This window comes from Benincasa hispida, chromosome 6 (assembly GCF_009727055.1).
Source record: "Benincasa hispida cultivar B227 chromosome 6, ASM972705v1, whole genome shotgun sequence".
In the NCBI taxonomy this organism is placed as follows: Eukaryota; Viridiplantae; Streptophyta; class Magnoliopsida; order Cucurbitales; family Cucurbitaceae; genus Benincasa; species Benincasa hispida.
The window spans coordinates 55,006,977-55,022,676 of NC_052354.1; positions in this window are offsets into that span (position 1 = coordinate 55,006,977).

Genomic DNA, 15,700 nt, shown 5'->3' on the forward strand with positions numbered 1-15,700 from the left:
CTTTCTATTTATATGTATGTGATCTATCCTTCTTTAAACTATCATGTTCCTCATCAGAATCCTTTCCTAAAAGTTTTAGGATTCATCTCATATTACCATCTAGAACATCAATTTTCCTTTCCAAAGCTATAATTTTTTTCATTTTCCTCCTCCACGAGAGGCTGAGGCTGAGGTAGGCTGCGAGCAAGGTGGTTATTCTCCAATTGATTAGCAGTTCTTCAGGGATGTCTTTTCCGAGTCTGAATCACCGTTCTCTTGTTGACTCATTCTTCCCTTTTAAATGATGTGCTATAGAGTCCTTACAGGTAACACACTCGTCTCCCCATAGATGATGCCAATTGTGGATGGTAAAATCTAGCCAAGTGAGTATTACTGGGCATTGTGTATGCCCTAGTGTATTGTATTATTGTATTGTAATTGTTATATTTATTGTTTTGTACACTCTCACTAGCTTTAGGACAAGTGGGAGATTATTGAGGATTGTGCCTTAAATCTCGTTGTGTCACACCCCTTCCTAGATTACCCTCTTAATCTGAAAGGAAATATGACTGCAGCAGTTACCAATCCTTTTATTGGCACTTACTGCCTACTAGTCTGCTTAACCTGACTTAGAAACCCTGGAATACATACACACATTCTCATAAACATATTGAACAGACTAACAAAAACTCCACAATCTTGCATCAATAGGGTTTAATAACAACCATTCATATATACAATTTATGTACATTACACGATCTAGTGAGCCCAGTATGCTAAACCTAGTACTTATATGCACAAAACATGTGTACTAGTATTTACAGAACAAACACCTAGTCTTTCTTCTTTACTTGAGTCCTTGAGTGGCAGAGCAACAACATAATTAATCTCTGGGGAGTTGACCGCTACCTGGGGAGGGAAAAACATTTTAAAATTTAGGGTGATCTATAAGCTTAGTGAGTGATTTAAATAAAACAGGTGATCAGAAACGCAATCCCATCTCCAGAAGGACACATTGGGGAAGATAGTTTTGAGAAGGAGAAACGGCATGAGAAAGATGCGGTGGAGTTCGTCTCGGAATCAAGAAACCGAATAGGGTAGACATAAAAAGCTCTGCTCATGCCTGAAGCAGAGGAAAAAGAAGAAGGAAGGTAGCTGACTTCTTCAGTGAGAGTAATAGTGCCGACCGCATAACAATTCATTCTTGTGTGTAGCATGTGGGGACATGTCGCCCGAGCGTAGCCTCTCATAAGGAATTGTTATAGCAAGCATGAGCGGGAATGAGAAATGACTTGAGTTTCGTTCTTGAGTTCTAGTGGGGGTAGCATTCCGGTCTTAAGTAAAGCCATCCTGCCCGGCCATATGTCCTGTTCAGTCAGTTGCATATCGGTCAGCATGATTGCTATAGCTGCTCACCCTTCCTTTGAAGCTGTTAAGCCCACTTCGCCAGTGAGTAATATATCCTACTGGTTAAGGCTACGCAAGATTGATCAAGCTACTTATGGATGTAACCACAATTAACATCACTACGGTCGGTCGTTGTTCCGATCGAGCACTCTTTTTTCTTTGTCAAATTCCATCTTACCAAACAAGATTGACTTCTGACCAACTCGCGAGAGTAAAGCTCAAAATGGCATAACCAAATGATTGTTTTGCCAATGATGGATTTCGCGCCACGGAATGGATCAAACAACTGAACATGTTTCCAATACCGACAACATCTCCCGCTGAAGCAATTGTAGTAGCTTCGGCACCCATTGATTTTGCACCTTCTAACATCTCAGATTGAAACCTCATGCTTAAAACTGGAAACCTGAAATTTGAATACTAAAAACTGAACTAGCCAATCAAGCATATAAACAAAACTTGTAAACATATCGTATTTGAAAACACAGCTAAACTAATCCTTAGTTGAGGGAGAACCCTTTTGTTCAACTTTCAACATCATCTCTACCTACGTGCAAGTGGTTCTAGTTAAGTACCGTTATACCTTAGGTACTACTACTCGATACCTTCTCAATGTTCTTCAGTATCGAGCTGCTCGAATACCTTCTCAGTGTCCTTAAGTATCGAGGTGCTCGAATACCTTCTCAGTGTCCTTTAGTATCGAGCTGCTCGGATATCTTCTCTAAGTCCTTCAGTATCGAGCTGCTCGGATACCTTCTCTAAGTCCTTTAGTATCAAGCTTAACATATCCTTAAAGAAACATCTCTATTGAATATGCTTACTGAAAATATGATATTTTAAATATAACTTTAACATAGCTTTCATGTGAACATGGTTCTTTGAAGCATACTTATAAACATCAAAAGTACATAAACTTAAACATAACAACAAGTACTTTATACTTTGCATATGCTATAGAAGCTTCCTTTTAGAAAAAATAGCATGTGTTAGTCAACCTTACTAAGCATGCTTCACAAACTTAATAAACTAGCATGTTTTCATAACTTAGGAAAACTAGTTTGCTGGGAACTTTTTGTAAAATGAATAGCATGAGAATAAACTTCATTAAAAAATAGATTTCTAAAACACTTAGAGAACAATCATAGTCACTCACGGCTTTGATAATCTTCCTAGGATTGATAAGCTTCTCCTATTGGTGTCAACCCTATGGAAATGACAACATATATTAGCTTCTATCAATGGTCTCCCTTTTTAGACTAACTTTCAGAAGTAAGCTTATATTTTTTTTTTGACATATTGACCTTACCTTCCAATGTCAACTTCCCCTGGTGTTGAACATTTAGGATTTTTCTCTAGGTGTTAACTTGGCTTATGCGAAAATCATTCATTCAACCACACAACCATGTGTCAATCACCCCACCTAGGCGCCCCACATCTTGTCTAACATCACAAGAGCCTTCCTTTGGGTCTAAGTCACCTATCAGTTGAAGACAATCTTCAAAACTTCGAAACTCAAAGCAGCAGAACCCGCCACCCGATCAACCAATGCCCAGCAGCAGCGTTGACTATAATAGCACGAACACGAACGCAGCAGGGATGACACCAACAGAAAAGAGCCCCGGGTATTCAAGGAGTGAGAACCCAAAGCGTGGTCTTTGTTGAATTTGGTAGAGGAAGGAGGAAAACCAGATCGTGTAGGCGATAAGCAAGTCGGAGGGAAAAAGGTGTTACCGAATAGCACGATGCTTATCATTTAGGAGACACTACACAATCATGTAGGATTTACTGAACGATCGTTTAGGAAATGGTATACGATCGTTTAGAGAAGCTATACGATCGTGTAGGAACTAGTGTGCAATCGTTTAGACGCGAGGTGGACGATCGTCTAGACGAAGAGGACTATCGTATAGGCTCTCAATTTCCTTAAGCGATTGTTTTCTTTTCACCAACGCGCTCTTCACTCTTTCTTTTGGACGATCAAACTCTTCATTCAAAATGAAACAATTTCATTTTTATTTCATCGATTACAATAACTGACTCATTCTCGCTAACTCACGTCCAAACGTGATTTTTGGCTTAATTATCATAAAATTAACCAATTAATTAATAATAAATATAATTTTATCCTATAGTTTGATTATCACACATCTTTTACAGTATTTTCTCCTCACTTGATATAAATCATATTTATATCTAATTTCTTCCAAAATAATGTATCTCATACATTTGGCCAATTATATCATATATAATTAACCAGTCTAATTATTAATCATATATAATCGAACTTCTTCTTGTCAATTTGAACATCTTTCAAATTAACCCAAACACTGGTTCTCGACTTTATCCAAGCTACCCAGGGACCTAATGGACCTGTGGCTCGAAGCTCATACGGTCCGTGATATAGCTGACTAAACTCTTTAGCACGAGATCCTATCATCCATTAACTGTCAGCATTCCACTAAAGACTAAACAGCTGAACTCTTCTTACCACAAATATATTTTTGTGTCCATCGGATATAACAATCATAAGTATTGAATGACCCTTCACAGATGCTCGTAAGTATAGCTGGCGCCAAATTACCATTTTACCCCTGTAGTTACATCTCAACTCCTTAAGTACCACTGATTCCTCTAAATGCAACAAATACAACATAGTTCAACTATGTGTTGGAACACCTCATCGGGCCAAGAGAAGGTGCTGTGGCACCAATCGTTTCAACCCCCGGAAATCAGCCCTTAAGGAGCTATCTGTCCTACTTACCCCCTGCCTCGAGGAAGGAGGTGAATTTCCATCTTGTGTAGCTTGAGTTCCCAGCTCCCAAATTTAGACGAATCCCTAAAATTGGTAAGTTTAAATCGGCAAACCTGGCCACTCGCACCTATACAAATCAAAAGACCACCCTCGAATGGCAGGAGTTCCCAAACTCAATCAGGGATTTAGGTCATGTTACCTATGGTATTCTAGTGAAGTGAAGCTCTCTGTCATGAACGGTGTTATATAACGAGACGTTAACACCTTCGTGGTCAGGTCTTATACAAAATCTTTGTATAGGACGCCCCCACTCGCATGTCCCCAACATGAATAATCATGATCAGATCATTCTGTGAAATTTCATAAATTTGTGACCATTCCACCAAAGCGGGCTGCATCCATAGCATTCCAGGATAAGGTTTCCTCCTATATCTATATATATAGACCATATTGGTTATTCACTCAAGACATGATCCACTGTATGTCCACCACATACATGCTTGAGTCACATACTGCATAACCAGGGATTTATGTTTATTGGTTTGTGGTAAAGCAAATAAAACAAGCAACTGAGCAAAATACAAGATGTGAAGTAATATCACTATATTATAAACACAAGCGTTCATACAATACGTTTTACATACTATAGAACACGATAATAGCAATTACCCCAACAATCTCCCACTTGTCCTAAAGCGAATTTGGGTGTACAAAAAAACTAGTTACAAAAGTTTAAACTAGGGCATAAAAAAGACAATTACATAAAATCTCCCACTTACCCCTAGTCCAGCCGCGCCCATGCTCTATAGGTGACACTAAAACACTGTAGCCATGAGAGCCTTCGTAAACGGGTCAGCAACATTAAAATGGCTTGGGTTAGACTGATTCTCTCATCTCCTCAACCCCTTAAGGCGTCTTAGGACACATGTCCTTAGACAAAGTGACCTTATGGCTGAACGGCAGTAGGCCTCTCTTGGAGTCTTGCATCGAGTACTTGAGCAATATCTTGTCAATGTATGATGCCTAAGACAGTGCTAGCACTTTTTTCTTACGATCCTAAAAGATCTGTATACCTAGGACAACTGAGCCTCTCTCAAATCTTTTATTTGGAATTGGGTCGCTAGCCAGTTCTTAACTGCAATCAGTAGACCTATATCCACATCCAATGAGTAGGATATCGTCTACGATCAACACTAAGAAGACTACTGAAGCATTGATGATCTTCTTGTAGACACAAGGTTCATAAACATTTTGGTCAAAGCCATTCGACTCGATCGCAGTATCAAACCATATGTTCCAAGATCGAGACGCCTGTTTCAGTCCATAAATGGACCGATTCAGTTTGCAAACATTTTGCTCTTGACCTTGGGCTATGAATCCCTCGGGCTGCACCATATTAAATGGTCTCCTCAAGATTGGCATTCAGAAAGGCCGTCTTGACATCCATTTGCCAAATCTCATAATTATAATAAGCTACAATGGACAGGAGGATGCAGATCGACTTTAACATGGCAACAGGAGAAAAAGTTTCCTCATAGTCGACTCCCTCTACCTAGGTATAACCCGTTGCCACAAGTCGAGCCTTGAAGGTTTGTACCTTTCAATTAGCACCCGTTTGTACTTGTAGATCGATTTACAACCCATAGGGCCGAATCCTTCAAGCTAATCTACAAGATCTCATACTGAGTTGAAGTATATTTACTCCATCTCGAGATCCATGGCCTTGACCCATTATCCCGGTCAACATCCTCCATTTCCTTCTTATAAGACAACGAATCCTTAACGTCCCCATCTACTACCATAGCAAGGATTTTCATGAAACCCAGATAGCGAATGGGTGGGGTCGCAACCCACTCACTACGTCGAGGTTACCTCAACTCTTGAGGTGAACTGACCTACTGGATGAACTTCCATCAACAAGTCTTGGTGATGTAGCAGGCTTTCAACAACTCTTGTTGAAGTCTTAGTAGTGTCATTGGAAAGCTTACGTAACACGACTTTGCTTCGTGGACTATACTCCCTTATTTGATCTTCTTCAGGAAGAAGTATCGTTTGTTGAAACAAACACCCTATTTTCATCGGATCATAAAAATAACCCTCTCGCCTCTACGCTTTGAGGGTAAGCTAACAAGGGAATACCTCGACCGTGGTTCTAACTTCTTGGGATTAGCCTCAAGCACATGTGCAGGGCAACCCCAAATGCAGAAATGACGTAAACTAACTTTATGACCATTCTACAACTCCAGAGGTGTTCTTGCAACACCTTTGAAGGGAACATAGTTGAGTATGTATACTGCAGTCTCCACTGCAAAACCCCAAAACGAGTCCGATAAGGAACCGTAACTCATCATCAAGCGAATCATGTCTAACAAGGTCCTATTTCTCCTCTCTGCTACACCATTCTGCTGAGGTGTACCAGGTGCTGAAAGTTGGAAAACGATTCCATGTTCTATCAAATAGTTCTAGAATGTCGAGTCCAAAAACTTTCCACCTTGATCCGATCGAAGTGTTTTAATCTGTCTATCTAATGCGTTTTCAACTTTAGCCTTGAACTCTTTGAGCTTTCAAAGGATTCAGACTTCCGTTGCATAAGATAAACATACCCATACCTGGAGTAATCTTCAGTAAAACTAATAAAATACTCATAGCCACCTCGGGTCGCCCGTTCATAGGACCACAAAGGTCAGAATGTACTAACTCAATAGGCTCTTTGGCTTTATAACCTTTTCTAGTAAAACGTTGTTTAGTCATCTTACCCTCAAGGCAAGATTCGCACACTGGTAAAGAATTTTCTTCTAACTCACTTAAAAGTCCATTCTTCACCAATCTCTCAATCCTATTGAGATTGATGTGCCCTAAACAAAGATGCCAAAGTTGGGTATTTTCTTTTGGAGAAATTCGTCGACGTTTTGATTTAGTTATGAAAGTTCTGAACAATTCAGTATTATGGAGAGAATTAATAGGTAACGGCCTTAGCACATATAAATTCGATTCCAGATTTACTGTGCAAATAAAAACACCATCTTTATGAATAAACGCTTTATCTACATTAAATGAGATAGTATATTTACATTACAATAAACACATTACATAAATAAGGTTCCTCTTTAGTTCAGGAACAATATATACATCATTTAAAATAAGAAACCTATTATGTAAAGCTAATTGGAGTCCTCCCACTACCATAGCTGAGACGACGTGCCCGATGCTTACTCGTATCGTCATCTCACCAGCCTCCAGCTGTTCCCAAGATCTAATCCCCTGAAAAGAAGAACAAACATAGTTAGTGGCACCCGAATCAATTACCAGGCAAAATCATCATTCTCCACTAAACAAGTTTCAAGTACAAGTAAATCACATTTACCTTTATTGCAATGGAAACACTTTCCCTTAGCAAGTAAATCACATTTACCTTTATTGGCCTTAGCCTTGGCTACTTTCTTCTCTTTCAGATACCGAGGACAATTCCTCTTCCAGTGTCCATCTTGGTTGCAGTGGAAACACTTTCCCTTAGCAACCTGTGGACGCCTCCTTGAGGCGACAGACGGCGGGTTAGCAGGTGCCTTCCCTTTTCCCTTACCACCCTTCTTCTTTTTCCCTTTTGCAGAGTTAGAAGCAGAAGGTGCAGACTTCGTTCCTGAGGTCGAACCTCTATGGAACTTCCTGAAGGATGAAGCAACATTTGCCTCACTCTTCTGCCTCTCCTTACTTTTCAGTAAAGATTGGTATATCTGCAACTCGTTGAGGAGAGCTGTAAGGTTATATTTCACTTTGTTAAGAATCACATTACTAACAAAGTGCAGGAAGCTCTCTGGCAAAGAATGCAGGATTATGCTAACCTGGCTGCCCTCATCGATGGTAGACCTATTCAACTCCACCACATTAAAGTGGACCATCATGTTTAGCACACGTTCACGAACAGAGGTGCCTTCTTCCATTTTAGAGTTGAATATGTATTTAAGAGCCTCATGCATAAGCTGTTCAGACGGTTGTCCAAACATCCCCGGCAGGGACTCCATGATCTCACGCGCTGAGACCATAGGCTCATGTTTCTTGGCCAAGACTTCAGAAAGACTTGCCAAGATGTAGGCTCGAGCCTTCTCATTCGTCTTTAACCATCGCTCGTATGCCTCCCAAACATTTCGAGTGGCATTAGGAGCTGGAATAGGAGGACAAGCCTCCGTGAGAGTGAACATGAGATCCTCGATGATCAGGATTGTCGTGATCATGTGTTTCCATATTGCGAAATTATTGCCAGTAAGTTTTTCAACGCTTAGTAATGCCAACGTAGTTGTTACCATTTTGAAAATGTTGCTGAAAATACGAACAAAATTTTATTAGATTTTGCTAAACCACTTTTAAACCAATCAGTTTTGCAAAAATGTTTCAAGTACCCAAGTTATTGACTTCTATTTTGCAATGATGCCCTAGTGAGGCAGGACAAACGTAAGTGTAACCCTTACTTTCGGTGCCAGAGTCCCGCCCTAACGAACCCACCATAGGGAAGAAGCAGATTATGACAAGAGACTAAGTTATCTTATCCTCTTACAGGAGATCAAATAAAGAAACGCGCAAAACTGTCAACCTTTAGAGGGACACTCCCAGGGTGCCTCAAGGCGATGCGCGGTAACTTTATTCAACCTAATGAGGAAGATCGAGGTATATGTTGTCGCACTTCCTGGTCGCACTTACTATGAATACTCTGTCCATCCACCTTGACATTGAACTACCCAAACACCATCCGTTAGGGGGACACGCCAAAGGTGCCACGAGGCCGAGGGTAAATCTGACGGTGTGGACTATTTAGGAGAAACGTGAAAGGTTTAAGTGAAGCATTTTATGCCCCAAGTACCTCCCACTGAATGTTTTACCTAGGGTTTCATTAACCTAGACAATCCGACTACTGATTTTAGTTTAAGTCGTCTTTTTAAACTCTGCTCATAAACAACGTTTGTCTATGAAATATGAACAAGTTCAAGTAGTCACATTTATACACTTTAATGGACTGTCCTTAACTTGCATGTATGCATCAAATCTATCTAATTCACCTTTCCAGGTAAGTTCCCAAGTAGGGGTGTTATGTTTCTGTCAACTTAAATACCCCAGCCTAGACAGAACTCACCTTAGACAAAAGGTCCCTCATAGATAGATTTGCTACACTTTAACCTTATATTAGTCAATTTAATCCTATTAAACTGATTAAAAGATAAAAGCCTTAGGGTTTCTAATCGTATTAGAACTGTGATCTTAGGTCTATGTGATCCAAGTTTTAAACACTTTAAACCTTAATTAAACTAAGTGAGCATGCATATCTTTCTTATTTCTTTTAGTTCTAATTTCTATTTAACTTTTAAAAAGAAACAACTAAAATCATTGCACACAACAAGGTGTTTATAACATTTATAAACTAACCTATGTGTCATGCTTCATGCAATTTTCGGTCATTACTATATATAATTTTTATATAACGTGTAATAACCAAGCAAACATGCTATCATTCTCCCTTATACTATAACAATTATAATATAAATATGATGCATGTCAATGCTTTTTATGCATGCATAAATATAACTCTTATATTATATGATGCATAAGCATGCTTTTACATAATTAAATCATGCTTTTCTAAATTATAACAATTGCAATAAAGAGATGATGTATGACTATTGTATAACCTAAGGTGAGATTTACTATATGTGCATACCATATGACATATAAAAACATACATTGCATGTAATAAATAAAGGATTAATGGACCAGGATGAGCCTTTACAAAAACTGGAATGAAAAAATCATGTCTATTATATTTTTCATCGAGAAAATCGGTTCACAGGCGAACCAGGTCTTGAACCGCTAGGAGGTCTTCATCGTGTAGCAAATGCCGCAGGTAGACGATCGCTCAGCGTGCACTAGACGATAGAAGCATAATTAAATGATCGTGTAGACGACGATGAGGCTGCGAAGCCTGATCGTCTATGCGATCGCATAACGCGACGATAGGTAAATAATTTACCGTGCGTTAAACGATACGCGAGCATCTCATCATCTACACAACCCGATACTCTGTGATCGCTTACCCGATTGTCAAAACGATACGATCAACTTTTGATCGTATACCACATCATTTAACTGATGCGTTCATCAGCGATTGCGTACTCGATCGTCAGCCCACCAACTCTTGATCCCATACCCATCGTTTAATCGATGCATTCAACAGCGATCGCGTACTACATCGTCTTTACGATGCGATCAACATCGATCGCGTACCACATCTTCTGCACGATGCGATCAACCCTAGATCGCCTCCTACCTCGAAGAACCACAACGCTTGCCCAGAACTTCTTCGACGAATAACTCAAAACTTCAAAAAAAAACTTTGAATACAGACTTGATAATGATTATTAATGCCCAAAAACATAAAGGCCTTTACAAACAATCGCAAATGTAAAAGGATCTAAACCAAACCGAAGTTAATCATCTCAAAAACATCCATTAATCCACACAACCATAGAAAATTTAACCATTAAACAGTGTAGAAATGCATCCACCATGAATGTAAATGTCATTTCGTTGCAATAGATGAAATCAGAGTATCAGAACCTGGCTTTGATACCAATTGAAGGATCTCTTACCGAAGAGTTCCATGAGCACATTCGGATCGTCCGATCTCACCGTGACCGAAATACATATTATACATTCATACGCACAGTTATGCAAACAAATCTTAATTAACGGCATGCTAAGAATAAGAAAATAACAAGGGAATGAGTGCCATACCAATTGAAGACAATCTTCAAAACTTCGGAACTCAAAGTAGCGAAACCCTCCACCCGATCAACCAACGCCCAGCAGCAGCGTTGACTACAACAACACAAACACGAATGTCGTAGGGACGACACCACCAGAAAAAAGCCCCAGGTATTCTCGGAGTGAGAACCCAAAGCGTGGTCTTTGGTAAATTTGGTAGAGGAAGGAGAAAAACCAGATCGTGTAGTCGATAAGCAAGTGGGAGGGAAAAATACACTATCGCATAGCACGATGTTTATCGTTTAGGAGACACTACAAGATCGTTTAGGAAATGGTATACGATCGTTTCGCAAAATTGACAAACTGTACGGTCGTTTAGAGAAGCTATGCGATCGTGTAGGAACTAGTGTGTGATCGTTTAGGCGCGAGGTGGACGATCATTTAGACAAAGAGGACTATCGTATAGGCTCTTGATTTTCTTAAGCGATCGTTTTCTTTTCACCAGCACGCTCTTCACTCTTTCTTTTGGACGATCAAGCTCTTCATTCAAAATGAAACAATTTCATTTTTATTTCAATAGTAACAATAACCAACTCATTCCCACTAACCCACGTCCAAACATGATTTTTGGCTTAATTATCATATAATTAACCAATTAATTAATAATAAATATAATAATATTATATTTTTATCCTATAGTTTGATTTCATACATCTTTTATAGTATTTTCTCCTCTACTTGATATAATCATATTTATATCTAATTTCTTTCAAAATAATGTATCTCATACATTTGGACAATTATATCATATATAATTAACCAGTCTAATTATATTATATATAATCGAACTTCCTCTTGTCAATTTAAACATTTCAAATTAACACAAACACTGGTTCTCGACTTTAGCCAAGCTACCTAGGGGACCTAATGGACCTGTGGCTCGAATCTCCAACAGTCCGTGAATAGCTGACTAAACTCTTTAGCCACGAGATCCACCATTCGTTAACTGTCAGGCAGTCCACTAAAGACTAACAGCTGAACTCTTCTTACCATAGATATATTTCTGTGTCCATCGGATATAACCAATGATGAGTACGATGACCGTTCATAGATGCTCGTAAGTACAGCTGGGCAAAATTACCATTTTGCCCCTTTAGTTACATCTCACTTCTTAAGTACCACTAATTTCTCTAATGAACAATACAACATAGTTCAATTATGTGTGAACACCTCTCGGGCCAAGATAAGGTGACTGGTGCCACATCGTTCAAGCCCTAGAATCAGGAGCTATCTATCTACTTACACCTGCCTTGGGGAAGAAGTGAATTCCATCTTGTGTAATTGAGTTACCAGCTCCCATATCAGACGAATCCCCAAAATGGTAGGTTTAAATCGGCGACCTGGCTACTCGCACTCATACAAATCAAAGAACTGCCCTAAATGGTAGGAGTTCCCAACTCACTCAGGATTGAGATCATGTTACCTATGGTCATCCTAGTGAAGTGACGTCTCTGTCATGAACGGTGTTATATAACGAGATGTTAACACTTTGTGGTCAGGTCTTATACAAACTCTTTGTATAGGATGCCCCCGCTCGCATGTCCCCAACACGAATGATCATGATCAGACCATCTTTGACAAGACACAACACTTGTGATCATTCCACAAAGAGGGTCGCTTCCGTAGCGTTACCAGGATAAGATTACCTTCCTATATCCATATACTACAGACCATTTTGGTTATCACTCAAGACATGATCCATTTGTATGTCACCACATACATGCTTGAGTCACATATAGATAACCAGGAATTTTATGTTTATTGGTTTGTGGTAAAGCAAATAAAACAAGCAACTGAGCAAAATACAAGATGTGAAGTAAATATCATATATTATATAACACAAGCCTTCCTATAAACTGAAAAACTATAGGACATGAGACTTTAGGGCATCAACCCCAACAGATTCTTGCTACAGCCCGTGCATGTTCGGCCTCTTAGAGTTGCCTGCTTGTTCAACCCAAGCAGCTACCTGCTTGTTCAAAAATTTCCAAATTCAATTTATAATTCGAATAACTCATGATACAAACTTGTTCAAAGTTGTCTTAATAAGTTTGCGTTAAAATTTTAGCTCTGATTTCCTCGTGGTTTGGCCAGAAACTGCAAACTCTCGACACTAGCCCAGATTCACCCGAGAATAAATCTTTTCTACAAATCTTTCAGTTTTCAGCTCGATTCCCTTGGAGTTTCCTTCTGGTAACCCTCATCAACTAGACTCACCCAACTTTCAGATGGCTTTGGAATCACCTCAATAGTTTGAGTAAATCGCCCAAAATGAGCATATGACATCTAAGTACAGCTGGACCAAATTACCGTTTTGTCCTATAGTTACATCTAACTCCTTAAGTATCACGGATCTCTCTAATGAACAATAGATCATGGTTCTACTATGACTAAACCCTTCTCGAGCCAAGAGAAGGTGTGGCACCATATCGTTCAAGACCTGGAATCAGCCCTTAAGGGGGGAATTTATCTACTTACCCTTGCTTTGAGAAAGGAGTGAGTTCCATCTTGTGTATCTGAGTTCCCAGCTCCCCAATCAGACAAATCCCCAAAATGGTAGGCTTGTTGAGTCGGCGATTTGCTCACCCATACAAATCGAAGGACCACCTTCATAGGCAAGAGTTCACAACTCACTCAGGATTAAGGTCAAGTTACTTATCGCCATCCTAGTGAAATGAAAGTCTCTATTATGAACGATATTATATAATAAGACTAAGTATTTCGTGGTCCGGTCTTATACAAACTTTTTATAGAATAAGACTAAGCATTTCGTGGTCCGGTCTTATACAACTTTTTATAGAATATCCCTGCTCGCATGTCTAATACATGAATGATCAGGATCAAATCATTCGTAGCACTTTATAATATTTGTAATAGCTATAAAATGGGTCATACTCGTAGTGTCACCAGGATAAGGTACCCAGCCTTATCCACATACTACAGACCATTTAGGTTATCACTAAAACATGATCAAATTATATGTCTCCACAAAAATGTTTAAGTTACAACGATAACCTTAGATGTTAGTTTATTTGTTTGTGGTTAATGCAACTAAAATATCACATATTTCATAAACGAAGTGAATAAAATATCAAATACTATTAATCACATATATGTTTATTCATACAAGGTTTACAAACTATAGAACCCTACGAGATTTAGGGCATCAACCCCAAAAATCTCCCGCTTGTCCTAAAGCTAGTGGGGTGTACAAGATAATCAAATTACAAGTACACAAAACAATAAACTAGGGCATAACACGCCTAGTACAAGATCTCTCACTTGCCTTAGTGCAATCATGGCCTTTCCCATAGACCCATACTCTGTAAGTGACCCTTAAACACTGCAACCGTGAGGACTTCGTAAACGGATCAACAATGTTGTGCTCCGAAGCTATCTTCATGACAATCATGTCCCCTTGAAGCATAATCTCTCTGATGAGATGATACTTTCGCTCTACGTGCTTGTCGCACTTATGACTCATAGGCTCACGGAAATTAGTCACAACACCACTATTATCACAATAAAGTGTGATGGGCTTTGACATGTCTGGAACAGCTTCTAGATCAGTCAGGAATTTCTTGAGCCAAATAGTCTCCTTAGCAGCTTCACAAGCTGCTACATACTCGGCCTCCATTGTGAGCCTGCGATGCACCCCTACTTGGTGCTTCACCATACTATAACCCCTCCGTTAAGAGTGAACACTGATCCTAAAGTGGATTTTGGAGAATCCTTATCAGTCTGAAATGAGAATCAATGTATCCTATAAGGATCAAATCCTTAGAACCATACACAAACATGTAGTCCCTCGTTCTCCGTAGATACTTGAGGATGTTCTTAAAGGTTGTCCAATGATCATATCCTAGAGTAGATTGATATCAACTGACTATGATCACTGTATAGCAGATATCAGGTCTAGTATATAACATCGCATACATCAAACTGCCCACGACAGATGCATAGGGGACCCGTTTCATTTTCTTAACCTCTTGAGGTGTCTTACGACACTGTTCCTTAGACAAAGTAACTCCGTGCTTGAAAAGCTGATCCATTCATCTCTGTCAACATTCTCCATTCCGTTCTTGTAAGATAATGGATCCTCAACCTCGCCATCGGCTACCATAGCCAGAATTTCAGTTAAACCCATATAGCGTATAGGTGGGTTTGCAACCCTTCCACTACGTCGAGGTTCCCTCAACACTTGAGGTAGATTTGACCTACTAGATGAACCTACTTCAACAACTCTTATGGAGGTATCAGGCTCTTCAAAAACTCTTGTTGAAGATTTAGTAGTTTCTCTGGAAAGCTCATTCAACATGATTTTGCTTCTAAGTCTGTGCGCCCTTATATGATCCTCCTCAATAAAAGTAGCATTTGTCGATACAAACACTTTGTTTTCTTTAGGATCATAGAAATAACCACCTCTCGTTCCCTTGGGGTAGCCTACAAATAGGTATAACCTCGTACGTGGTTCCAGTTTCGTAAGATTAGCCTCAAACACATATGCTGGGCAACCCCAGATTTGGAAATGTCGTAAACTAGCTTTACGACCATTCTATAACTCCAAAGGTGTTCTGACAACACTCTTTAAGGGAACACAGTTCAGGATATAAGCTGCAGTCTCCACTACATAACCCCAAAATGAGTCAGGTAAGGAAGCGTAACTCATCATAGACCGAACCATGTCCAACAGTGTTTGCTTCCTCCTCTCTGATACACCATTCTGCTGAGGTGTACCAAGTGCTGAGAGTTGGG